Here is a 25,609-nt window from a genome sequence, read left to right on the forward strand (position 1 = left end):
AAAATCAGACAAAATGTATGAAATATCTCCTCTTAACCAAATAGAGATTCCTAATCCCATACAGATAGCTCTGAAAATTTGTGCTTGTGAATTTTTAATAGTTATGACAATACTTGTAAGATTTATTGGGTTAATGCATAAGTTAGTAGCATTTTTCCATCGGTTTAAATAAACTAAACAGATTCACATGACTGAGACTTCAGTCATCAATAATATGTTCTCCTTCACTGTTTACAACAATCTGTCAACGAAGGGGTAACTTTCCGATTCCACGACGTAGAAATCACTTGGTTTTGAGGCGAAGACCACCTCGAGCCATGTTCTGAGGGTGTTTTCATACGAAAAAGAAGGTTGTTCGCTATAGAGCGGTAAAGTTGAAATCTGAGGGCGCAAGATCAGGTGAATAAGTTGGGTGCAGAATGACTTCCCAACCCAAATCCCGTATAGTGCTTCTTGTCACTCTAGTAGAATGTTGGCGGGCGTTATCGTTAATCCTTTCTTTTCTTTATTTAGCATAAAGACACCATTTCTCGTCATCAGTAACGATACAGTATAGGATTGGTTCAAATGGCTCGGAGCACTATGGGACCTAACTTCTGAGGTCATCAGTGCCCTAAAACAAACCTACCTAACCTAAGGACATCACACACATCCATGCCCGAGGCAGGATTCGAACCTGTGACCGTAGCGGTCGCGCGGTTCCAGACTGTAGTGCCTAGAACCGCTCGGCCACCATGGCCGGCACAGTATAGGAATGGCCCGTGTTGTTCACAAGCCAACTGATGACGAGCAAGCAGATACGAACAAATGGACATCCGCTGATTTTTGTGATTTTGGTTTAGAGCATGTGGTACCCACACACCCGAATTTTGAACATTCCCCATTGGATGCAAAGTCGCTCGATGGTGGAATGATCACAGTTCATCCCATTTGCCAGTTCTCGAGTAAACTAGCGTGGTTCACTGTGGATTAATGCGTTGAAACGATCCTTGTGAAATCCCGAAGGTCTACCTGAATGTGGAGTCACTTATGACAAAAGATCATGACAAAACGATCCACTTTAAAACGAGAAAATCATTTTATGGCTGTGTTCTGTCCAACAGCGGTGCACGTGTTTCTGGTTGCCTCTGCTACTGTCACTCCTCTAGTGAACGCAAGCTGAATGTTGTAGCGTCCACAGCTATTCTCCTTATCTCCAAATTAAAAAATAACACTATTTAAGCCAACCGTGGACTACAAATAAAAATGACAGTCGATAAATAAACCCATAGCAATCGGAATACCAACATACAAAACAAAAACGCTGTAAATTAAGCACCAACCTAATATAAGCAAAAACATAAGGTGCACGCAATACGTAAGTGTTGCATGAAGAGTTCACGTTATATCTACTGCATGTGTCACACGTTTTTCTTTATAAGTCACACAATTGCTGTTACAGCTACTGAAAATTCACAAGCACAATTTTTCAGGGCTATCTGTCTATGGGGCTAGGAGACATTATCTTACTCTTTTTAGTCCAATTTGAAAACGTGTTATATTAAAAATTATGCAGTGTGTGAGAAATTTCTCAATGGATTTTTATCATTTCGGTGAGATTATATTTTCATGAAAAATATTTATACACACCAGCTTTTAAAGCCCCAGGTTTGCCTATATACGCATACAGTATGTCACATATTGCATGCATCTCCTATTCTTCTCTCTGGCCATCTCCTCCTTTCCTCCCTCCCCAACCGTGCCCATCCGCTCGCATACCGCCGAGAACGCTTTCGGATACTGCCAACACACAACACAACAGTCCTGCAGGGTCGCCGCGATGTCAGACCGGACAAAAAAGCAAGTTAATATCGCATTGTCATCCAGTTCTTAGCTATGCTGAAACTTCAAGTCTCTATTTAATCAGGAAAAGTTGGTTTTAAAGTAACTGAAAGGTTTGTACCGAACAGACAGACAGACAGACAGACAGACAGACAGACAAGAAAGTTATCCAATACAAATAGTTAAAAAGCAAAAACGTTTGAAGTGGTTCCAATTCACAATGACGCTAAATTTCACACATTATTGAGCACATCACCCAAACAGGACAAAAAATGCAATCGAATTGCACACAGCCTGGGATTCATTTTATTCATGAATACTGAAGGTCATTGAGGAGACTCATTCTGCAGAATAGACGCTCAAAACGCGTACATACTACACGGAAAGGAGCCATCTCAGCATAGTATGCAGCTAAGTCACGATGCCAACACCAAATTAGACTTGTATTATGGATCATCGCATGGAGAACTGCATCAAACCAGTCTCTGGACTGAAGACCACAACAACAACATGGATCATCATCATCTGATCATCATCATCATCATCATCATCATCATTATCATCATCATCATCGATTCTACTCAAGTAGTTGTTAAAGACACGACAGTTTGTTTCCTGTTTTTTCATTGTAGTGGTTCATCTTGCCCTCTCTTCGAACTGCATCATTTCTGCCACACTGAAGTGTTCACATGGTCTACGAACTGTTTGTTTTTCTTGTACATTCAGGCGAAGAAATAACTAATAATTTATTTTAGACAGTGACTTTCTGCCCTATCAATATTTTGTGCGTGTCAGACTGGTTGACAGAGGGATAACGATATCCTAAGTAACTGTGTCTAGTAAGCCATTATGAAGTTAAAAATCAACTGTAATCAGCTTCAGCTACCGTATGAATACTTTTGGGGAGTTGGGTGTGGGAAGGCCAAGAATAACCCTAATCTCATACAAGGCTATAAGTTACAAAATCTAGTAGTAAAAAAAAAATTACGGTTTGATAATTGGTAAGTAAGTGACACGTATCAATTTGTAGAAAGCTTGTTTATGACAACTAGCGTAGAAGAGAGTTGGGATACTTGAGTCCCCTCCCATCTCTCCCGCGCGATGAGCGTTCCAAGTGGTAAGGCAATTGTTAATTTATTTGGTATAAATCTCTCAATTGCTCCCGATACTGTTTCTCTGAGTTCAAACCACATCTGGTCTACTCTTATACCATTAGTTTGGACGGACTGGAGATTGTCTCTCAGGAAGGCGTTAAGTGAATTTTTATCTGCTTTTCTGCATAGGTATATTTTTCGTTTATTTTTGGAGGATTGGGGGTTACAATATTCAACTCGCTACGACATCCCTGTGTTCACTAATCCCTGTGTCCGTTTCGATGCTCGTTATTAACTCAGGATTATTTGTTGCTCAAGGTCAAGTGTGTTTTCACAACCGTTTTCTACTCGCGTGGGCTCATGAACTAACTGCTCGAAATAATTCTCAGAGAATGCGTTTAACACAATTTCGGATGATGCTTTATACCTCCCTCCGGAATTAAACACGTATTTTCGGCAACATATCGAGGATAAATTGAAGTCATCGCCAACTACAATCGCATGAATCGGGTACGTGTTTGAAATCAAACTCAAGTTTTCTTTGAACCTGAATTGGAAGGTCGGTAAAAAGGATCCAATTATTTTATTCTGGTTGCCAAGAAGGTCTTCTGCCCATACTAACTCACAGGAACTATCTACTTCAATTTCGCGACAAGATGAATTACTTCTAACAGCAACAAACACACCACCGCCAACCGTGTTTAGCCTATCCTTTCGGAACACCGTTAGGTTCTTCGCAAAAATTTCGGCTGAGTTTATCTCCGGCTTTAGCCAGTTTTCAGTGCCTATAACAATTTGAGTGTTAGTGCTTTCTATTAGCGCATGGAGCTCTGGTACTTTCACAACACAGCTACGACAATTTACAACTGTTATACCGATGGTTAGTGTATCCACGTTCTTCCTGTGTTCGACCTGCATACTCTAACCTAAAAAACCGCCCAGTCCACACCACACAACCGTGAAGCCGCCTCCTGCGTATAGTGGACACCTGACCTATTCAGCGGAACCCGAAACCCAATCACCCTTTGGCGCGCAAGTCGCGGAATCTGCAGCATACACGGTCGCAGAATCGTCTGAGCCTCTGAATCAGACCCTCCACTCGGCTCTGTACCAGAGGTCCTAAATCGGTCCTGTCGACTATGCTGCAAATGGTCAGCCCTACTTTCATCTTTGAAGCAAGCTTGGCGGCCTTTACCACTTCTGGTAGCCGCTCGAAACCAGAGAGAATCTCTTCTGATCCAAAGTGACACATATCATTGGTACCGACGTGAGCCACCACCTGCAGTTGGCTGCACCCTGTCGTCTTCATGGCATACCGGAGGATCCGTTCCACGTCTGGAATGACTCCACCCGGTGTCAGTTGTCCTAGAGAAGACACGGTTTTTATTTGCCAGGAAATTCCAAAACAGCAATCCGCTGCAGAAAGGAAGCTTTATTCTGGAAACAACCTCTACGCTATGGTAAGTCATTTCTCCACGCCACTACCAGTAAATTAACTTTTTAAGTCTCGTACACGGTTCGGAAACTTTTATATGTGAAGAACCTAACACTAACTTAGAAATGTTAACAAGACTACGTCACGACGGGCCGTCGGAACGGTTTTGATCGATTCTACGATCCGGACTATTTGCTTTCGACCTGACGTTGAGACCACAAATGTAATGACGAGAGAGAGCCTTGGAAGTTGGAGGGTGAGATGGTATGCCCATCACTAGGTCTACAGGAGTGGTTCAGATTTTGACTCCTCCCCCTGCCCTTACATTTATTTACGGCAAAAAACTGGCTTACGTACCTGAAATAGCTTTCACAGATAGAAATATCGTACTGAAGTTATTGTGTAATGAGCGCTTGTGGAGTAAGATTCTGTGTTGATGTTGGCAGATCGTAGATTATGGTGAGCATGTAACAGAGGCCCGCCTCCCAGTTGACAGGGACAGAAACAGGACAGGGTTAATTAGCCATGATAACTTATTAGCGGTTTTCAAAACTAATTTGAAATAATAAGCACTGCTATCATTCCTATTGTAGTTAGTAGTACACTTAGTGGTTGGAAGTCCATTATTGTAACCACTCAGTTGACCGTAGTTACTGATTGAAAAAGATAAAATAAAAAATGTACTATCCAGTAATGTAGATAGGTGAGCTCCTGCGAAGTTTTGAAAGCAGCAGAGAGGTACTGGCAGAATTGAAGTCGTGAGGGAGCGTTGAGATTGGTACCTTGAGAGCGTAATCGATTACATCATTGCCTGTGAAAGGCAAGGTTTCGAGCACGAGCCCCAACCCAGAATGTAGTTCTAGTCTGTTGGGAAGAATTATACTATATGTTAATACGCATTGTTTTGGAATTGTTACTCCATGAGTGAATGGAACAAGCAACACACATCGCGTATACCGTCGACGTTTACACTGTAATTTAGAGATTTTCAGTGTAATGCAGATAGGAAAATCAACGGAGGCAAGAAATCAAACGAAATGCAGTTACTGTGCTCTAACCAGCCACCGGAGACTTGCGGGGCCCTTGTACGAAATTAACCAGAAGTATCCTCCAACAAACTACGGAATTTTGTCGGAGGAGTTGGGGGATCACGATATGTACATTCGTCTGCATTAAACCTAATGCTTTTTTTGCCTTAATGTGTGTGTGTTATTCGCTAAAATAATTTCACTAGGCCATCTGACGGGTAAAGGCAAGCTCCATTGTGATCAGTACATTCGTAGTATCCTAAAGATAAGCACGAGTCGCCTGTGCTGTGGAGTCGCATCTACGGGGCGTTTTACATTCCTGATACCCCCGTCCACTTGCAGGACTACGGCCGTGCTGTTGTCTACAGTGTTTTTCTGTTAGGGTGGCGGCGGAGAGCAACGTCCCGCAGTTCTGTGACCCGCAGACAAAGCATTAGCCTCTGTTTACCGAAAATAAGGCTTCCCTTGCCATCCCCAGGGTAAGCGTATTAACTGGTAGCGGGAAACCCGCAGGGAGTGCCAAATGAAGCAGCTGAGATAACGTCGCACGACCAGCGTCTTAACATCAAAACATAAACAGCCAAACCACAACAACCAAACTATGGCTAAAAGGAACTGAATTTCTGGCATTAGTATTACGAAAGTGCGATAAATTACAACCCGTGAAATACCATTTATCCACCATGGACCTAATGAAATAGAGGAAAATTGGGATTTCAGTGTCGTCGACGATGAGCGCAAGCGTGGTATGGGGAATGCAGGGAAGGAAATCTACAGTTCCATTCCGAAGGAACCATCCCAATATCTGCCTAAAGCGATTTAGAGAAACCACGCGGATCCTAAATAAGGGTCGCCGGACGGGTATATGAACCACCGTACTCCCGAATAGAAATCCAGTGCCCAACACAAAGTCAACGCATGTGGCGTCAAGTGCATGCGTGTGTGGAACCAAGCAGAAGGCATTGCACCGCCCATAAAAATACTCTGAGGTAACGAAAGTCATGGTATACCTCCTACTATCGTGTCGGGCCACCTTTTGTTCGGTGTAGTGCAGCAATTCGACGTAGCGTGGACTCAACAAGTCGCTGGAAGTCCCCTGCAAAAGTACAGAGCCATGCTGTCTCTATAGCCGTCCATAATTGCAAAAGTGTTGCCGGTACAGGAAGCTGTGCACAGACTGACCTCCCGACGATGTCCCATAAACGTCCGGTGGGTGATCGGGGTGGCCAAATCATTCGCTCGAATTGTCCAGAATGTTCTTCAAACCAGTTGCGAATAATTGTGGCCTGGTGACATTTTTTGCGAACATGAAGACCACGAATGCAAATGGTCTCCAAATGATCGTTTCATTTTGACCACAGGACCCAGTCCATTCCATGTAAACACAGTCAATACCACTACAGAACCACCACCAGCATGCACAGGGCCTTGTTGACAACTTGGGTCCATGGCATCGTGGGTTCCGCACCACACTCGAATCCTACCACCAACTGAAATCGGGATTCGTCTGACCAGGCCACGGTTTTCTTGTCGTCTAGTGTCCAACCGACACGGTCACGAGCCCAGGAGAGAGGCTGAGGCACTCGCGTCGGTCCTTTGCTGTCGAAGCCCATTAACGCCCAATTTCACCGCACTGTCCTAATGGACATCTTCGCCTTACGTCCAACATTGACTTCTGCGGTTATTTCGCGCAGTGTTGCTTGTCTGTTAGCACTGACAACTCTCCGCAAACGCCGCTGCTCTCGGTCGTTAAGCGAAGGCGTCTGCCACTGCGTTGTCAGCGGAAATATGTAACTCCTGAAATTTGGTATTACCGGTAGACTGTTCACACTTCGTAACTCGGAATATTGAATTCCCTAACGATTTCCAGAATGGAATGTCCCACGTGTCTAGCTCCAACAACCATTCAGCGTTCAAAGTCTTAAGTTTCGCTTTAAGGCCATAATCACGTTGGATCCTTTCATATGAATTACTGGAGTACAAATAACGGCTACGCCAATCCACTGCCCTTTTATGCCACGTGTACGCGATACTACCGCCATCTGGGTTGGTTGGTTGGTTTGGGGAAGGAGACCAGACAGCGTGGTCATCGGTCTCATCGGATTAGGGAAGGATTGGGAAGGAAGTCGGCCGTGCCCTTTCAGAGGAACCATCCCGGCATTTGCCTGGAGTGATTTAGGGAAATCACGGAAAACCTAAATCAGGATGGTCGGACGCGGGATTGAACCGTCGTCCTCCCGAATGCGAGTCCAGTGTCTAACCACTGCGCCACCCCGCTCGCTCCGCCATCTGGGTACGTGCGTATCGTTATCCCATGACCTTGTGTCACCCCGGTGCAATGCGTCCAGGAATGCCTTCTTCACTCGCTCGCTGCTGCCGTCACCAGCACTTCCTACTTCCCAGGCCTTTCAGCACTTATGTTCTCTCAGACGATCTCTGTGTTGCTACACGTAGGAACATTGTATCTCTGCAACACGAACACTGGCCGTCTTCCTGTGGGAACGAGCTCAGGGAGATTAAGCTCCCTCCCCAACTCATGAGCAACGTGCTCTCGTTCTTCTCGTCGCGAGGAGAGAATATTAACTAGATTACAGTGTTTTCATCAATCTTCGTTTGTTAAGCAGCGACCCCTCACCACTTCTCTCTTAATATAACGAGAACCACTGATGGTGCGGCACTGTTGTAATCTCCCCACGGAAAATTACCCTCTACCACGCACCAATTAATCATTGTCAATCAAACCATCCACATGCATTCACTTTGGAAAAGTATCTGATCTGATTTTCTAGTAATATATGCGCCGACAGCTCGTCGACGCCAAAGTATTTCCTAGTACGTTTATTCTTTGGAATAACAGAGATATATGTATGTATTCTCCATGGTTGTTTGACGGGTAACTAGGACAGCTTCGGAAGTATCTGTTGAAAGATTGACGGGTTTCTAAAAGAGACATATTTGCTTTTCTTCTCGCTAAAGCGAGCTATTAACATTTGTGCCACTAGTGGGTTGTTTGAAGAGAAAGAAATTGTAACGGAAAATAATTAAGACTTGGAACCAACAGAAATCGGGACATGTAATGGAGATGGATTGAATATACAATTTCCTTCATAAATAAGGTTTGTGACCCCTTTTATTCTGGAGTGAATGAACGAATGAGTTCTTTGTCTGAATCATTGATGATCGCGTTGGCCCTGTAATTAGTGGGGAAGTTTCAGCTGTGTCGAAGAGAGCCTGCAATCACCGAGTCTTTGTTAAATCGTCCAAAAAGGCATCGTACACATCTGGAATTCGAAATCTTTCGTAAAAGGAACGAATTGTTCAAACGATTGATTTTCCCAACTGAATGCAGCGCTTAACAATAATAATAAATATAAAGATCTCTTACAGCAAGCCAGCCGCTGAATACTAAGACGAAGGGCTCCACCAGAGATTCTATTTCGCTGATTTCACGTAATGAAATACTATATCAAAAACTGTACATAGATAAAGGAGAGAGAGAGAGAGAGAGAGAGAGAGAGAGAGAGAGAGAGAGAGAGAGAGAGCGAATGAAAATTAGAGAAAATACTAATAATCCTCCATTAGTCTAATTTTTCGCCTGTCTTATCACGGATCAGCCTAAAGACAAAACGGGAGGCCCTTACTTTACTGTATAGATTTATGTGTGAAAGTGAAGGGATCTTAAAGGCAACAGATACACGTCTATACAGACAAGACATTACACAAAGTTAGCGGCAAGCTGCATGCATTCATCATTCAGCATCTATTCTTCTTACCATAATACATTAGACTGTCTAACTCGTTAGTGTTTAATGTGTGTTTGCAATCTGAGCAATCAACGGTTCTTGCATACACAGCACAGGCTGTAGAATGCTGCTATTATACAGGGTGTCCCATGACAAACCTTACGAAAAGCTTCCTTACACCAAAACAAGAAAACAAGTGTCTAATAAACACAGGCTCGAAAGCGCATACCTTAAGAGATATGAGCACTTGTCCATCTCAGATACTTTGAAACACATATCTTCTATTGAAAGCTCTTTGCTTTCCATATTCTGAGACGAGATAGAATGTAAAAAAATGCATACCTTAAGAGCTATGAACACTTGTTCAGTAGATGTGTTTCCTACTAGGTAAGATGAACAAGTGTTCATAGGTCTCGTAAGTATGCATATAGGCACCATATTTACTAGACTTTTTTACTTATTTCTGTATGAGGAAAACCTGTCCCTAAAGTTTCTCGGTATTCTTTCTGGACAGCCTATATACGCGTCGGACCGACATGGCGAAGGAGGTTTAATTTTAACCGTCGAAACCGATAGTCCTAGAAATTGTTGCCGAATGGTCCCTTAAAAAAAGTATGAGATATTGGATTTAACGCCTCGTCGACATCGAGGTCAGCAGAGACGGAGCATATGCTCAGATCGTGTCAAGGATGGGGAAGGAAACTGCCCATGTCCGTTTCACAGGAACCATCCCAGCATTTGCCTGAAGCGATTTAGGGAAATCACGAAAACCTATTAGACCTAATGTCGTTTTGGTTCCTATGTGTCAAATAACTTCAGGAATCGCAGAGTGCGTTCCCTAGGGAACGATCCGTATTAAGTCATGATTTGGGCGTTTATGACCTGAACCGTTTTGCGCTCTAAATCCCCAACAAAGAAACAAATCCTGAACATTTTCCTCCTTCAAGAGAGCTCACTTTTATAGTGTCAAAAGAATTTTCCTCAGAAATGAGTTCTTATTTATGGATAATGCAGGATTTTTTGTGTCCCAGTATTGCAAAGCTCTTTTCTTTCAGACTTTTAGAACTTTTTGAGGGAGGAAATTCGCAGGGAAAAGTACGAAGTCTCATTTTTAAAACGTGTCGCGAGAACAAAAAAGATTAAGCAGATAAAAGCATAAAATTAATTACCGTAAATCACGGGCTCACAACCTGGGCACGTGGGTGCAGCGGCACGAAATCACTAGGCGCCCATATCTGCTGGCGGAATATTGTTCCGTTGAGCATACCACTGTAACTTTCTTGTACTGCTGACATCGACACCAGACAAGACCATAAAGAAGAAATGCCACTGGTATTGCAACTGGAGAAAGTCTGGAGATACAACCCTGGAGCCAAGGTTCCCCACCGAGAGGTCTCCTGGGGAGCGTACACACTTCGCAGGAGTATCTTGATTCTGCCCGCTCCTGCAGTTCTGTGGCACGCATGACAGAATTTGTAGTATGCGCGACCTTGCGCCGGGCGCGTCACGGTATGGCGCCGCGCTGGAAGCTGCGAAACGATACGGAGGCCGGTCGTGGGCGAGAGGTGACTGCGTTCCGGGTTGCGTCACCACCTATTCGTGAACGCAAATACCGGCCTATCATCACGCGCCTTCCCTCGCGAGTCTGCGTGCTCGCAGATTCCTCCTGGTGTAGACCAGCAGCACAGGCCACTGAATGTTTATTTGTCCCATTTAAATAACGCTTTCAGGTACCGCGTGGATGCACCGTCTCCTCATCAGTACGCCAGCGGGAAGCGCCCATTGAAAGCATTCCCGATGTGCCTGGCGCGATGTACATGATAAACACACACGCAAGGTCGCACGCACGCGGTCGAAATTACGTTATCTAAGCCTGGAAATGAGCCTGAGAGTGCCACGTGCATTCTACTGAAGAGGAAGCTGCAGATATTTACGATGCCAATTGTATGTGAAAAAACATAAAATGTACAGCGAAGCGTCAAAGAAACTGGTATAGGCATGCCCATTCGAATACAGATATGTAATCGGGCAGAATACGGCGCTGCGGTCGGAAACGCCTATGTAAAATAACAAGTGTCTGGCGCATTTGTTAGATTGGTTACTGCTGCTACATGGTAGATTATCAAGGTTTAAGTCAATCTGAATGTGTTGTTACAGTCGGCGCACGAGCGATGGACACAGCGTCTCCGAGGTAGCGATGAAGTGGGGATTATCCAGTACGACCATTTCACGCGTGTACCGTGAATATTAGGAATATTGCAAGAACAGGACCAACGACAGCTGAAGAGAATCGTAAACGTTACAGAAGTGCAACCCTTCCGCAAATTGCTGCAGATTTCACTGCTGGCTAGATTAAAGAAATATTTGACACATTTTCCAAAAATTTGTATTCTTTATTTATGTAGAGTATTTAGATTAATTGAAAAACATGGCATTTACTGATTGCTGATGAATTACGTCCCCGACAATCAGATGACAGTAAAATTTCACGGTTGTTAAATGTGTGTTACTAGGATTTTAATGTGTGCGATACACTGGAATAGATGTTTGTGTACTTAAAAATCAAGCACTTTGGCAAGATCTGAAAAACATTCAGGGTGGGTAAGTAAAAGGGGCCTTGAGAACAGAGTTACAGAATGCAAAGAAACACCGCTACTCCTGTCGCGCATGTTGAATTCAAACTTCTCCAGATGTAGCGGAAGACCAGCAGTGACAAGAATGGCGCCAACTTAAGTCGTGTTTCGTCGCCTGAAACTGTCGCGCGCTGTCGGTCGTTTCTACTGCTCATGTAGGGCGGCCTAAGGCTCTAATCTGGTCAGGCTAAATAAGCAATACATAACATCAATACAGTACGCGTAGTTCGTGCGCCTTGATTACGCTGCTTCAACCACATACAGTTTGTAACTTTAACACTTGACATATTGTGTAAAACCTTAAACGTAACACGATACCTCTTAATGAGTACATGACAGAAATTTAATTGGGTGACCGTTTTAGGCGTTCAGTAATACAGATTGTTGAAGTAGACTAGAACCCTTGTCCAAATGGATTAACGCCACAAATAGGAAAGATTCAAAAGTAAAGATGCACGATTGTCACGGGTCTGTTTAGTCAGCATGAGTGTCTCACGGAAATTGTCAACAAACTACAGTGAGAAACGTTGCTAGAGAGACGATGTGCATCGTCAATTATTCTCAAAAACCAAAGCGCTAACGTTCCAAAATTAGCTACGAACCGTATGACTTCGTCCAGCATACATCTCACCTCACGCAAAGATAGACGCTCAAATTAGAGAAATTCGGCGCCATAGAGAGGGGTACCAATAGTCTTTCTTACCACGTACCATCCTGTGAACGGAGAAGGGAAATGGCACTGGAACACTATGTACCTCCCGCAATGCACTGTACGTTGGTTTGCGGAGTACTTATGAACTTTAATCCACAATCTTGGATCGTCTCGTACAAGAAACAACGCTGTGCCTCCCATTTCTGAGAACCATGTCTCTCTCTCTCTCTCTCTCTCTCTCTCTCTCTCTCTCTCTCTCTCTCTCTCACACACACACACACACACACACACACACACACACACAGAGCGCGCGCAGAGAGAGAAAGAGAGAATTTTATTATATTTGGAAATAGCTGTATGTCACGACACTTTTCTTCTAGACTGTCACTGTAACTTTCTCTCTAAGCGAAGTCTTGGCAGTTTAAAATATTCAGTATTTTTTACGTGTCGAGCATAGTTACATTCAGTGTTAATAAAGTGATACACAAAATGTCGCACGAACTTGGCTTTGATAGCTTTCGGACACCGATATCGTTTTAAACTGTCAGCTCTCATGTAAACAGTTTAAATTAATAAGTGAAATTTCTCCTTTAGAATCATCCTGTAATTCAATAAGCGTATCAGCCAGACAGCAGTCGAGTGTTTGTCGTATCTTCATTAGCCGTAGATAAAAACAAGAGGATAGTCGTAGATAAAAAAAGGGGAATGTTGTACTGTCTTATTCCTGTCAAGATCTGAATCAATTACTTGCTTTGATACCGAGACATTCGCAGTAACATTAATAATGTAACGTGTAATAATGTTAAATTACATACAACGTTGAGCAGAGAGGTGAAAGATGACACTCCTGATTATAGCTTAAGTTCCCCTATGTAGCAGGGTATCTTTTCATCCCCAACAATCTTTTGGTGATTGTACAGCGGTGATGAAAAAATTGTGAGACGCTATGAGGTCGCAGCTTAGGTCTCTCCCAATGTACAGTTTGTCAGCCACCCTCAGGAAAATGGTCTTGCTCGTCTGATGAACACTCACAGAAAATCTACAAAGTGTACATGCATCAGTGGATGCGGTCGCAGATCTGGACGTAAACAGAGCAAGAAACAAATCTTTAGGCCAACAGAAAATGACCTCCGAACTTCAGAATGATAGTTACACCAAAAGAGGCCTGCAGCTCAGTAACGGCACAATGAAGTAGTAGAGTAATTTAATATGTGGTGTCTGCTCTTTCGGACATGTCCGAACACATATGTTTATATTAAATTGTACTTAAGTTTACATGCGTATATGCAGATACGTCTACATGGATGGCGAAATCGTATCTTCTGTACGGATACACTCACTTGTCCTAACGCTTGCGGGACTCAGCTGAATAGCTGCGTGCATATAGGGGATAATGGGTGGAGGACCCTATAACTGTAGTGTGCGGCATGTGGCCTGCAGGGGATGCGTGCTCGGATGGCCGAGGCGTTAAGAAACTGTTCTAGAGGACGGAGCTTTCAGGTTCGAGTCCCGGCCCGGCACAAATTTTCACATGTCGCCATTTCATTTAATCCACTGCCCGCATGCAGCTGAAATCTGAAAATTTCTCTTTCACTTGTAAAAAAGATAGAAACATGCTTATTTCTCTACTAGACTGTTCAGCAACTACTGCTGCTAATACGTTAAGCGTTACATCCATCCTCCACGTTCTCTTGGGCTGCACATACTATGGACTGTTTCTACTGGGTGAACTGAACAGTAACTGCAGCTAAATATTTTACCGCAACGAAAGTGGAAGAACCCTGTAATATCAGATTAAGAATTAGTGGTTAATTTCTGGAGCCTGTCACTATCGATTAATATCTGAAGGGTAACAGGAAGGTGTGCTGAAAAACAATTCTTTCGAATTGATGTGAAAACTCTTAAAAGATTTTTAAATAAAACGTTATTAACTTCTACATCTTTATTCTTCATGTCTACATATTTATTTCCCAACTTCGTTACTCTAGCCGGCCGGTGTGGCCGTGCGGTTCTAGCCGCTTCAGTCTGCAACCGCGTGACCGCTACGGTCGCATGTTCGAATCCTCCCTCGGACATGGATGTGTGTGATGTCCTTAGGTTAGTTAGGTTTAAGTAGTTCTAAGTTCTAGGGGACTGATGACCTCAGAAGTTAAGTCCCGTAGTGCTCAGAGCCATTTGAACCATTTTTCGTTACTCTGGCGACGAACACATTTCTCCCAGCGAGAGACCGATATATTGATACGGTCACAGTAGACTGTTTGACTATGTTGACGGAGCCACCACCTCATCACAGCTTGCACCTAGTCGCTACTATCAACGTGAAGCCCTCGAAGGTTTTATTTAAGTTCTGGAAACCGATGAAAATCGGATGGAGCCAAATCGGGACCACAAGGGGGATGATCGATAACCGTGAACCAAAGGCATCAGTTGTTGCCGATTTCTCAGTGCTCGTGTGTGGCCTGGCATATTCATGCTGAAGGAGAGGGTGCTCCTTGTGTGGACAAACTCTTCAAATACAAAACTCGATTACAGCACGCTTTTCTCACGGACCGACGTAGTTACCTTACATACCGCCCTGTTACACGCTACAATTCGGAGCCCCGCAGCGGCAAATATGCAGACATGAAGAATAAAGAAGTAGAATGTTAATAAAGTTTGTTTTATTTAAAAAGCTTTAAGAGTTTTCATAAAAAATTCGCAGACAGTTTTCAGCACCCCCTCGCACTGCGAAGTCGTTTGAAATGGAAAAGGGACGAACATGGATGGGAGTGAGTAGTAGAGAATGCAAATGGAAGAATTAAATATGCTGGGAAGATACTTGGTAAGTGCGGTGAATCTGCAACGGAAGCCTCGTGCACATGAATTTCAGAGACACTCTGCTTGCAAGTGAATGTTAGCGGTAAAGGCAGAGTTGCTCGAACAAAACCCATTTTGATAAATTCACAGGACCGACAATCGAGGAAAGCTGTGCAACAGTTCAGTCTCTGTCTTGCAAAAAGCACAGGGACAATGAGAGTAAGACGAAATTAGGGCGCATGCCCAGGTATTTTCCCATAGCTCCACGTGCGAATGGAGTAGGACAAAAACACTTATATTGGTGCGAAATATCATCCACCATGCTCTGCAAGGTTGTTGGTGGAATACATAATTATGTTGATGTACCCAAACGTAATAAATTAACTGCTCTAAGTACCAAAGCAGACGGAAGTTCTATCCAAGGTGATTAAGACATTCGCATGACGAAATCTCAATCACCGTACGCGACGTTCGTTTAGCATTCACGCATACAAAAGGTAATCTACACAGTCAAACAATAAGTCATAACAAGACAATGACTTACTCTACTCCGCCCGCGCACGCCGCACTGCTTTGCCGCCCTTATACAAGCGAGGGGGAGGGGGGAGAAGGGGAGGGAGAGGGAGGGAGAGGGAGGGAGGGAGGGAGGGAGGGAGGGAGGGAGAGAGAGAGACTCGGTACAACATATACCATGCGTTTATAATTAAAGTGCCGCAACTTACAGAGGTCCAGCGAGGTCTGAATGATCGTATGGAAAGAAACTTCGTAGATACGCAAACGCATTAATGCGGAACTGATTTACAATGGAAAAAAAATAGTTCCAATTTCGGCCACGAGGTGCAATCTGGCGCTGGCATCTCGTCGACTTCTCCGAGGGTCATGTTGAACAAATGAGGCACTTAATAGTAAAATCAAAATTATGACTCTCTCTTTTGTTTGACCTTTCCTGTCCACGTCTCGTTCCTAGTCCATTACATATGGAAACATTTCTTTGTGTCTTTTCTGCATTTATTGCGCCAGATTTGCACCTGGTGGCCAACACAAACTTTTTTTTTTTCCCGCGTAAATTGGTTCCACATGAACGCATTAGAATATCTGCCAAGTGTTGTTACCATACAATAATCAGAGCACACACTGGACTCTCTTGAGTGGCTGCACTTAAAACTACAACCATCCGGTATTACTGTGAAACTATTTTGAGTAAAGCAGTTAACGCAGAGGATGTAATACCGAAAATGTGAAGTGGTGACGGGGAAGGAGGAAAGGAAGGGAAGAGGAAGGGGGTGGCGATGAATGTAGCTCATTTTCATCCCACTGGCATTCCAAAACCTTTTCTATGCGAAAGTGTAATCGCCCTTGATCTATATGAGATTCAAAGCGTGCATAATTTATTCGGAAAGCTACTTCTACTATGGACAACCTGCTGCAACAATTACATCCTAATTGGAAATTATCATTCTTATGGAAATCAACTGAATGTTTCGCTAAATAAAATATCTACATTGCAACCCATAGAACCATTTCAAACTGAAATCCACGTGGAACGATATTCTTCAGTCATTATTATAATCATCACCAGCAGCAGCAGCCACTGTTGGACAAGAGCCTCCTCTAGCTCTTTACATGCATTACGCTATTCAGCTACAAGCACCCACATTGTATCTGCGCTTTTTCTTATGGCATCTTCTGCCTTTTACATTCCCCCCCCCCTCTTTTCTTGCCTTGGGGATTGCAGCAATTAATATCTCTGGTCATTATCGTAGTTACATGTCCTACTGATTTTCATTTAGTTTTCGGTGCAGTTACATCTTTGACTCCAATCTGTTTTGTATTCCATTTGCTTGTTTTTCTGTTTCTTTCTAGTTATTACTAACACGCATCATCTCTTTGCTCTAGAATCAACTCTTGAATTGTAGAATGATTTCGCATTAAAAACGAAGTCTAACTGTCGGAACTAGAAATCCATATTGATTGTACAAGTCAACCACAATATTATTGCACCTGTGGGTGAGGGCGCTTCGGACGGCTCCTGTGTTTACCTGTGCGCTCAGGATGTGCTCTGATGTTTTAACGATCAGACAAGTCACTCGTAAAACTTTTCGGAATTCCATGGTGTGTACGACAGTCGAAAAAATGGATATAGTTTTCGTTTACTGTGATATCACCGCACATTTCCGACAACGGCCACAGGAGGCCAAGAGCAATAATATCGTGGTTAGTTAGTAAAGTACATGGGCGTTCACAGAAATTTATCAATGTTGGAGAAAGCAGGAGATGGACGAGTTTTCAAGACTGCCATTTTTATGTAAATTCAGTCAGTTTACATCTTGTGGCGTGACACGTCTCTGGACTAGCCTAATGCTACAACTGGTTAAAAGCGAGGCTTAGCGGAATCGTGAAAAATCATTTCCAGAAGTTTATGAGAGTTTTGAGATGAATTCCAAGACTGGTGGAGAACGGTAGCGGCAGCGAGAGGGACCAGTGCCCCCCCCCCCCCCCCCACCCAACCCCTTGCAGACGCCTACGAGCTTCAGTTCATGCTTTCAACTGCTCTTCACGCAGTAACTCGATGATTCTATGCCTTCATTGTTAATTTATACAATTGTCTTTTCTATATTGAAACTTAGCCGCAGTATAAGGAAACTGCACACTATTACCAGCGAAACGAGGCTGGGTCGGATATGTTCCGTTAACATGTTTACCTTCATCGTTTTCACAGTTTAAAGTCAGTGGACATCACCGTCGAATGTGGACGTGTTACCGCAAAACGAAACGCCAGCATACCGTCGCTTTGCTTAGCCCACTACCGAACGGCGAAAGTGAGGTGATGAGTTACCATCTGTGGTACAAGAAGTTGGAAAATGGAAGAATTAAGGAATTAGCGATGACAGAATTTATTAACGGCCAAAGTGAAATACATAACTGATGTTATTCACAAAGTTTCTATGCAAAGTTTTCCAAATTGCTGGGACGCGGAATAATAAGAAAGATGTTGTCCAAACATACAAACACTTGGAACAATATTTATAAGGCAATGTATAGAGCCTTTTTACCTTATCCGACAGGTTTTATTTTCTTTGTGAGTACCACATCACCCCAAAGAACTTTTTCTCCGCCAATAGCTATGACTTTCATTGTTTATTTTTAATGAAAATTCCTCAATTCACTTACCTTATTTGTGCACATGGTGGGTTGTTGTTTGTCCTAATCTTGCAAAATCTAAATCATTTTTCCCTTTCAAATACCGGGCTTCTTTTAATGGAAAGCATTCACTGGAAAGATATTTTACTCCTCGTGGAACCTTCGCACAACACGAAAAACAAAACGAACTAGAGATTACAACACGGGTGAATGTGGTAAGAATAGGCTAATTTCCGACGTAAGCAGACGATGCCACTTGACATAACACTGCGTGGACATACGAACACTGCAAAAACAAACCACAAATACGTTTCTCTCTACGGCCAGAATCCAGAAAACAATGACCTGTACTACGCCACTACAAGCCCCAACGTAAGCTTCTTCCCGAAAACAGCTTTCGTTTGAGGCTCTGACACTACCCACTGACGGTCTTTTGTAAATACCGCAGAGCATTGTGGAGTGTTTTGTCATTCCATTCCGTGACGTACAGGGTGAATCGATTTTTATGAATCTGAAAAAATTATTAAACATTTTAAGTTATTGCATATGGCATTTTCTATATTTGGATATTACAACACCGTGCGTAGACAGATACTGTAAGAACAATTCAAGGTAGGAGAGTATACAGTAACCCTCGAGATAACTCTCCTCGATGTTATGTCGCACTTTCTGACAACCTGTCATGTCATCTCCTTCCTACCACCTAGCTCTTTCATATTCAACTGGTGATTCATATCCTACACTTGTTCCCCTCTTATGTGACAGGCTTTTCTACAGCCTACGCTTACGCTGCGTACAACGCCCGAAGCCATAGTAGTCCACCCCCTCACGCAAGTCGTCCCTTTGTTTTCAACTCCAGACAAATCACGACAGACTCGTATACGAGAGTACGCTTATGTCCGATCTCTCTCTCTCTCTCTCTCTCTCTCTCTCTCTCTCTCTCTCTCTCCCCTCTCCATCAGCGCAGCGTGAATGTACGAATATTCCAAAACCGAACTACAAGAATGTCAGGTTTATTTCTACTGCCACAATCTCGTAAAACATGAAATTTACTGTACCATTGTAATGCATGCATTGTTGTGAGTTAAGATGTGCAAGTTTGGAAAATTCTAATTCATATAAGGAGACATTTATGCAGATCGCCTATTAAACATGCTGAACTACGAACAACAGGAAGGACTACTGCTTTATTCCTAACGCGGCGAGCTTAAGAAATACTCTGTCTCGCTATTCACACTGTCAGGTAAGTACTCCCACGAACACAAAGTTCAAAAGGTATTCATGTTCTGTGAACTTATGTCATTTTGTCGATGTGTTTCTTCTATTAATACATGTAGGCGAGTCATCTTTGTACGTTGCACTCTGTTTTAAATTATCAGTCAAAACGGTAGTAATTTTCGCCCAAATGAAAGGCACTGACACCAAAAAAAATCTCATCAAGTTCAATGAGTAGCAAAATATTCCACATGGTGTTTTCCATGCACGACACCGCAACAGAAATATTGTCACTCATAAAAACAGAAGTAATATTAAATAAAGAAAATAATTTCTGTGGATTCTGGTCACTTAGTCTCTGGGAATTTTCGAAAACGGCGATTGGTAGTTTATTAACTCGTTAAAATATTGTAGATATTTATTTTTCCTTGATCAATTTCCGAGACAAGAGAGCTATGAATAAATGCTAATGGTAAAATTTTAATTTACTGCCAGTGTTGACTAGATGCCACTGCAAGTGGGTGAACTTCTCGGCAAATATGTCACGCATACCCTACTGAGCTTTTGGGCCTTCTATCCTCTCTATGACCGACTGCGGCTCATTGGAATAATGCTTACGATATGTAACTTATTCATCTAGTAAACATGTGCCTATCCGAAGGGGTCATGACCTCCCCATTCCCCGCCCCCTCCCCCAACAAAATTTTGCTGAAGGCATTTGTGTATGATTTGAGGATCAGCACCTCAATGAAATATTATTTAGGATCATTCGCTGAGTGCTAAATTCATGACTTCCGCTCCAAGGGGTATAGATGTATTAGCCAAGTGTGACATGTTAAAATTTGTGCCGGACCGGTACTGCCGGCCGGAGTGGCCGTACGGTTCTAGGCGCTACAGTCTGGAACCGAGCGACTGCTACGGTCGCAGGTTCGAATCCTGCCTCGGGCATGGATGTGTGTGATGTCCTTAGGTTAGTTAGGTTTAATTAGTTCTAAGTTCTAGGCGACTGATGACCTCAGAAGTTATGTCGAATAGTGCTCAGAGCCATTTGGACCGGTGCTCGAACCCGGATTTCTCGCTTATGGCGAGCGGAGACTGCTTGTTGTGTCTAGGAATCCTGCGTGCTCGGTTCGCTAAACAAACAATCTAACAACTAGACAAATACAAATATTTAACTTTGATTACACAGATGTGTCGCAAGCAAAGGGCGACTTATAAAATCAACTGGACTGCAGTGACTGCTGATCTCTAACCGTGCTACGTAGAGATTGCTAAAGAAGTGGGTGGCTAACGTTGAAGCTGCTATCGAAGTGGGCTGCCACCAGTCAGCAGCGGCGCTTATTGTCTCTTCACCTACGAGCCGCTGCTCGCGCGTTGTCGTCCTGGAGAAAGGTCAGTCAGCGAGCGATTATACTTTTAGATACATTCAATTCCAATTTTTTCATCTATCGGAGAATAAAGTAGAGACAAAACGAATGAGGTAAGTTCTTAAAAAAATGCTTCTTTTAACAGAGGATACTTTTAGTAGATTTTGTGACAGGTAGCCTACATACAACGACTTACGACGTGACTGGCTGCAGAAAACGTTCAAGTCAAGAAAAGGGCATATTCACAGGCTGGCCACACCTGCTGCCAATAACAAATCCGACAGTCCCTGCGTTCGCAGGGAGCTGATTACGGCAACACAGGATGGGAAGGACTGTCCAGATAAAAATTAACACCACAAAGACTGATTTTAACGAATATATCTGCAACGACAAAAACATAGCAATCTCCCCCCCCCCCTCCTAAATTCATTTGCTTGCATACTTGTAGTCTACAAACCTATGTACGTTATTTTAGTGTTAAGTGAAATACCGATAACGGTCAGTGCACACTTCGGTTTTATATAGCATAAATTATGAAATTTCCGAAGTGCTGAAAGATAGTTACTATTCTAGTACTTAAATCCCTCCCACACCACCAATCCCTGGACCCACGCCTGGCACAATAACTACAGAAACATCGCCCAACCTACTCTTCAGTACCTATACAAATCACAAAATGACGCCCCCTGCCACGTTTTTCTGTCTATCTTTTGAGGTTAATTTACTATAGGGATTTTGATACAGTTTTCACTAATAGACAGATAGATTCATGAGGCAAGTTTGTGCATACAATTTATTGCCGCTACGCCCGACAAGTCCACATCCGTAGTTGTATGTACAGTCTGGGGTCGAATAAGTGCTGCGCGATTTGTTTACGATGTCCGAAAGTGTCATTTTTTCACGCAATTCTAGATATACGTTCGATAAAGTATCTGAGCAACCATTTTCAACACATTCCTTCATGTTTAATTTGTCGTGATCTAAAAAGTAGTTCACTCGTAAGACAAAAAACGGCGCACCAAGAAGGAATCATCGGAATGGGACAGAAATTCGTACATAATAGATATATGATTACAATGTCAGAAAAGTTGCATAAATTATTCAAGAGAAAGAGCTTCACAAATTGAGCAAGTCGGTAACACGTTAGTCCGTCTCTGGCTCTTATACAAGCAGTTACTAGGCTTGGCATTGATAGATGAGTTGCTGTGGATTTCCTCCTCAGGGATCTCCTACCAAATTTTGTCCAACTGGCGCGTTAGAGGGTCAAAAACCCGAGCTGGTTCGAGTGCCCTGCCTGTTATGCTCCAAACGTTCTCAATCGGGGAGAGATCCGGCGACCTTGCTGGCCAACTTAAAAGAGTTTTGCAAGCACGAAGACAAGAAACAGAAACACTCATCGTGAGCGGGTGGACATTACGTTGCTGAAACGTAAGCCCAAGATGGCATGTCATGAAGAGCAACAAAACTGGGCGTAGAATATCGTCGGCGTACCGTTGCGCTGTAGGGCCTGCCGCGGAAAACAACCAAAGGGGTCCTATAATGAAAAGGAATGGCACCCCAGAGTATTACTCCTGGTTGTCGAACAGTATGGCGGTCAACAGAGAGGTTGGTATCAGACAGCTGTCCGGCGCGTCTCCAGCCACGTATTCACTTGTCATCAGCACTCAGTTCTAGGCAGGACTCATCACTGAAGCCTGATTGTCGCCTGCCGTACGACACGACAACCAGGGGTGCAATATGTGTGTATGCAGTTACAGTGAGCTTTGAGATCCAAAAACTTCGGAAGGGACACCGAGTTTGACTTCATAAAAGAGTTAGTAATATCGCAGCACACTTCCAATTTTTTAATCCATAGAGTCTGGAGACAATAGGAAGGCGTTTGTAGTCTTTCTAACCCATTGCAATTATAATAGCGGTGTCTTCCTCGCTATTTAAAACCAAATAGTTCACTTGTATTGCTGTGCAAGGCCAAGGGAGGTTTACAAAAAAGTACAGAAATATATATCCAAAGAAGTGTCGAAGAAATCAGATCACGAGTTTCGAATGATGTTATGATGTATAAAGAAAGTTTTGAATATAATTTGGAAAGTGAAGCTAATGTAGAATCACAACGAATTATTTGCCAAAAACTACAGCGAAACTGATGATTTCTTAGTATTTGCTAAAGAATAAGAGTTTAAAGACATTTGTTATAGTGTAATAAAGATGAATTCAGAGGATAGAAGGCACCGATATGCTCCTTGCATGTGCATACGTTTTCTTTAATGTCACAACGGTAGATCTTCGAAAATCGGAAGGCGAGATGCTTTCCAAAGGAGATGTTCTGAAAACTAATTTAACAGAACCAAAAAGTACATCCGTTTAATATCAGGTGTACCGGTATGAAAATGAAGAGTTTTTTGTGAAAATGAAACACTAATTTTGAATTGAAAAGTAAAAACATTTTATTCAAAGTACTGACCATTGCTTTCTATACATTTTGACCACCTTTCTGGCAATTTGTGGACACCACGCCAATAGAAATGTTCGTCTTTCGAAGCAAACCAATCAGACACCCAATTTTCGACTTCTTCGTAGGAATCGAAGTGTTCCTCAGCCAATGCGTGTCCCATTGATGAAAACAAATGGTAGTCCGAAGGGGCTAAGTCTGGTGAATACGGAGGGTGGGGTAGCAGCTCCCAGCCAAGTGTTTTGATTGTATCCTGAACCAGTTTTGCTTTGTGTGCAGGTGCATTGTCGGGTAAAAAATTACTTTGCCATGTCTTCTGGCCCATTCTGGTCTTTTTTAGATCAATGCATAGTTCAAATTGATCATTTGTTGCCTGTAGCGATTAGCATTCACAGTTTCACCGAGTTTCAGAAGCTCATGATACACCACACCTTACACAGAGCATTGTCTTCTTGCCGAATCAATATGGTTTTGCAGTCGGTGCTGATGGTTGTCCCGGATTAATCCATGATTTTTCCCGTTTAGGATTCTTAAAATAAATCCATTTTTCATCGCCAGTAATAATTCGATGCAAAACTGATTTTCTTGCATGTCTTTGAAGCAAAATTTGATAAATGGTTTTTCAGTTTTCCATCTGTCTTTCATCCAACTCATGTGGCACCCATTTTACACACTTTTGGATCTTTTCCATAGCTTTCAAACGGTCAGAAATTGTTTTTTGTGCAACACTGAGCATTGCTGCCATTTGCTTCTGACTCAAAGTATCATCTTCATCCAATATTGCTTGCAATTCGGCGTCTTCGAATTTTTTTTGTCTTCCACGTTCTTCCATTTCTTACATCGAAATCATTATTTCTGATCCGTTGAAACCATCTTTTGCATGTTGCTTCTGATAGAGCATGACCACCATATGCCTAGACAAGCATTCGATGCGACTCTGCAGCACTTTTTTTTTTTTTTCAAACGAAAACAATAAATTACTGCTTTCCGCAAATCATCACTTTCTGGTACAAAATTGGTAACACGATGAAAACAATGATGTTTGTTCCATGACTTCATGTATACTAAATATCTTTGACAGATGTCATACCAACGAAAAAAAAAAATTAAGGCCCGTTCACAACTAATGTTCCCTATCGACACATTTGTATCTTAACGCTCATTTCATACCGGTACACCTGGTAAATGGAAAAGAATTGGAATAGTAAATGTTACTGGATTTCAAATTTTTCTATTACTCGTAACATTTTTTATTCGCAGATGATAAATGTTCCTATTCGTATGAGTGAATGTTTCGACTAATATTTTTTTTCATGAATAACTAAGAATAATTTTTATCTATTTGTTATTCGTCACTCATCGTTCGAATGAATTTCGCCCAACTATGGTGGTCTGCGAAGTGCATCGCGCATACGAACACAGCTAATTCGCAGCTTATGGAGGAGTGAGTGCGAGCGCGTAACTTCCGCGTGGCCGTGTGCAAGCGCTCACTCGGCTGTCATTAGGCGAAGCAACATCGGTAAACCTCGGCAACTCCCGCCAAGGTGTGCGAAGTTATTCGCACTATCTCTCGCACACCACAGCCGCGTGAGCGCCATGCGGATCTGGCACGCGATTGCAGTGTTCCAGTGCGGCCCGGCGCGCTGCGGTTGCGCGCGTCTCCAGCCGCTGCAGGGAAAGGGACGCGGCGCGGCAGCCGAGTCGGCTTGACCCAGTTGCGCGCTCAGGGCGCTGCCCTGGACAGCCCCACGGCACGGCGCCCGGCTGGCTGGCTCGCCGGTATCGACCTGATGCGGCGCCAGCCGGCCGCCACAGTCTGCGCGACAATGGCACGGGCCGCTTGCACGCCAACCAGGTACCGACCGTTCCGCTTGATCTATCTGGACACAACGGATTACTATGTCGCTAGTGAGACGGTGACGTCAGCGATCAGTTGGCTATGCCGAGTACAGACTTCTTTAATACCGAGTACGCCGAAAACTGCGTATGTGCAGAAACATGAAATCGTGGAGTCGTCTGCTGCCATGGGAGTGAAAACACATTCTCGCCGCGCTCACTCGTATTATAGTAGTGGAGTTTGTGCCTTTGTGTCTCCTTACTGTATTTTATTGTTACCTTTGTCTTCATGACATGCTTGCTGGTTGGTTGGTTGGTTGGTTTTGGGGTTTGATGGGGGCTAAACATCGAGGTCATCAGTCCCCTGTTCAAGACAGACAAACTTGTAAAAGGTCTATA

The 25,609-nt window shown here is 43.2% G+C and overlaps 1 protein-coding gene across 7 annotated transcripts in view; it reads right to left on the bottom strand.

Moving 5' to 3' along the window:
• LOC126169536 (protein hu-li tai shao) overlaps positions 1-25,609 on the bottom strand; it is a 425,484-nt gene that overhangs the window by 154,860 nt on the left and 245,015 nt on the right. The gene's annotated exons all lie outside the window — the stretch shown is intronic.

The sequence above is a fragment of the Schistocerca cancellata genome, chromosome 1 (genome assembly GCF_023864275.1).
Source record: "Schistocerca cancellata isolate TAMUIC-IGC-003103 chromosome 1, iqSchCanc2.1, whole genome shotgun sequence".
Taxonomy (NCBI): Eukaryota; Metazoa; Arthropoda; class Insecta; order Orthoptera; family Acrididae; genus Schistocerca; species Schistocerca cancellata.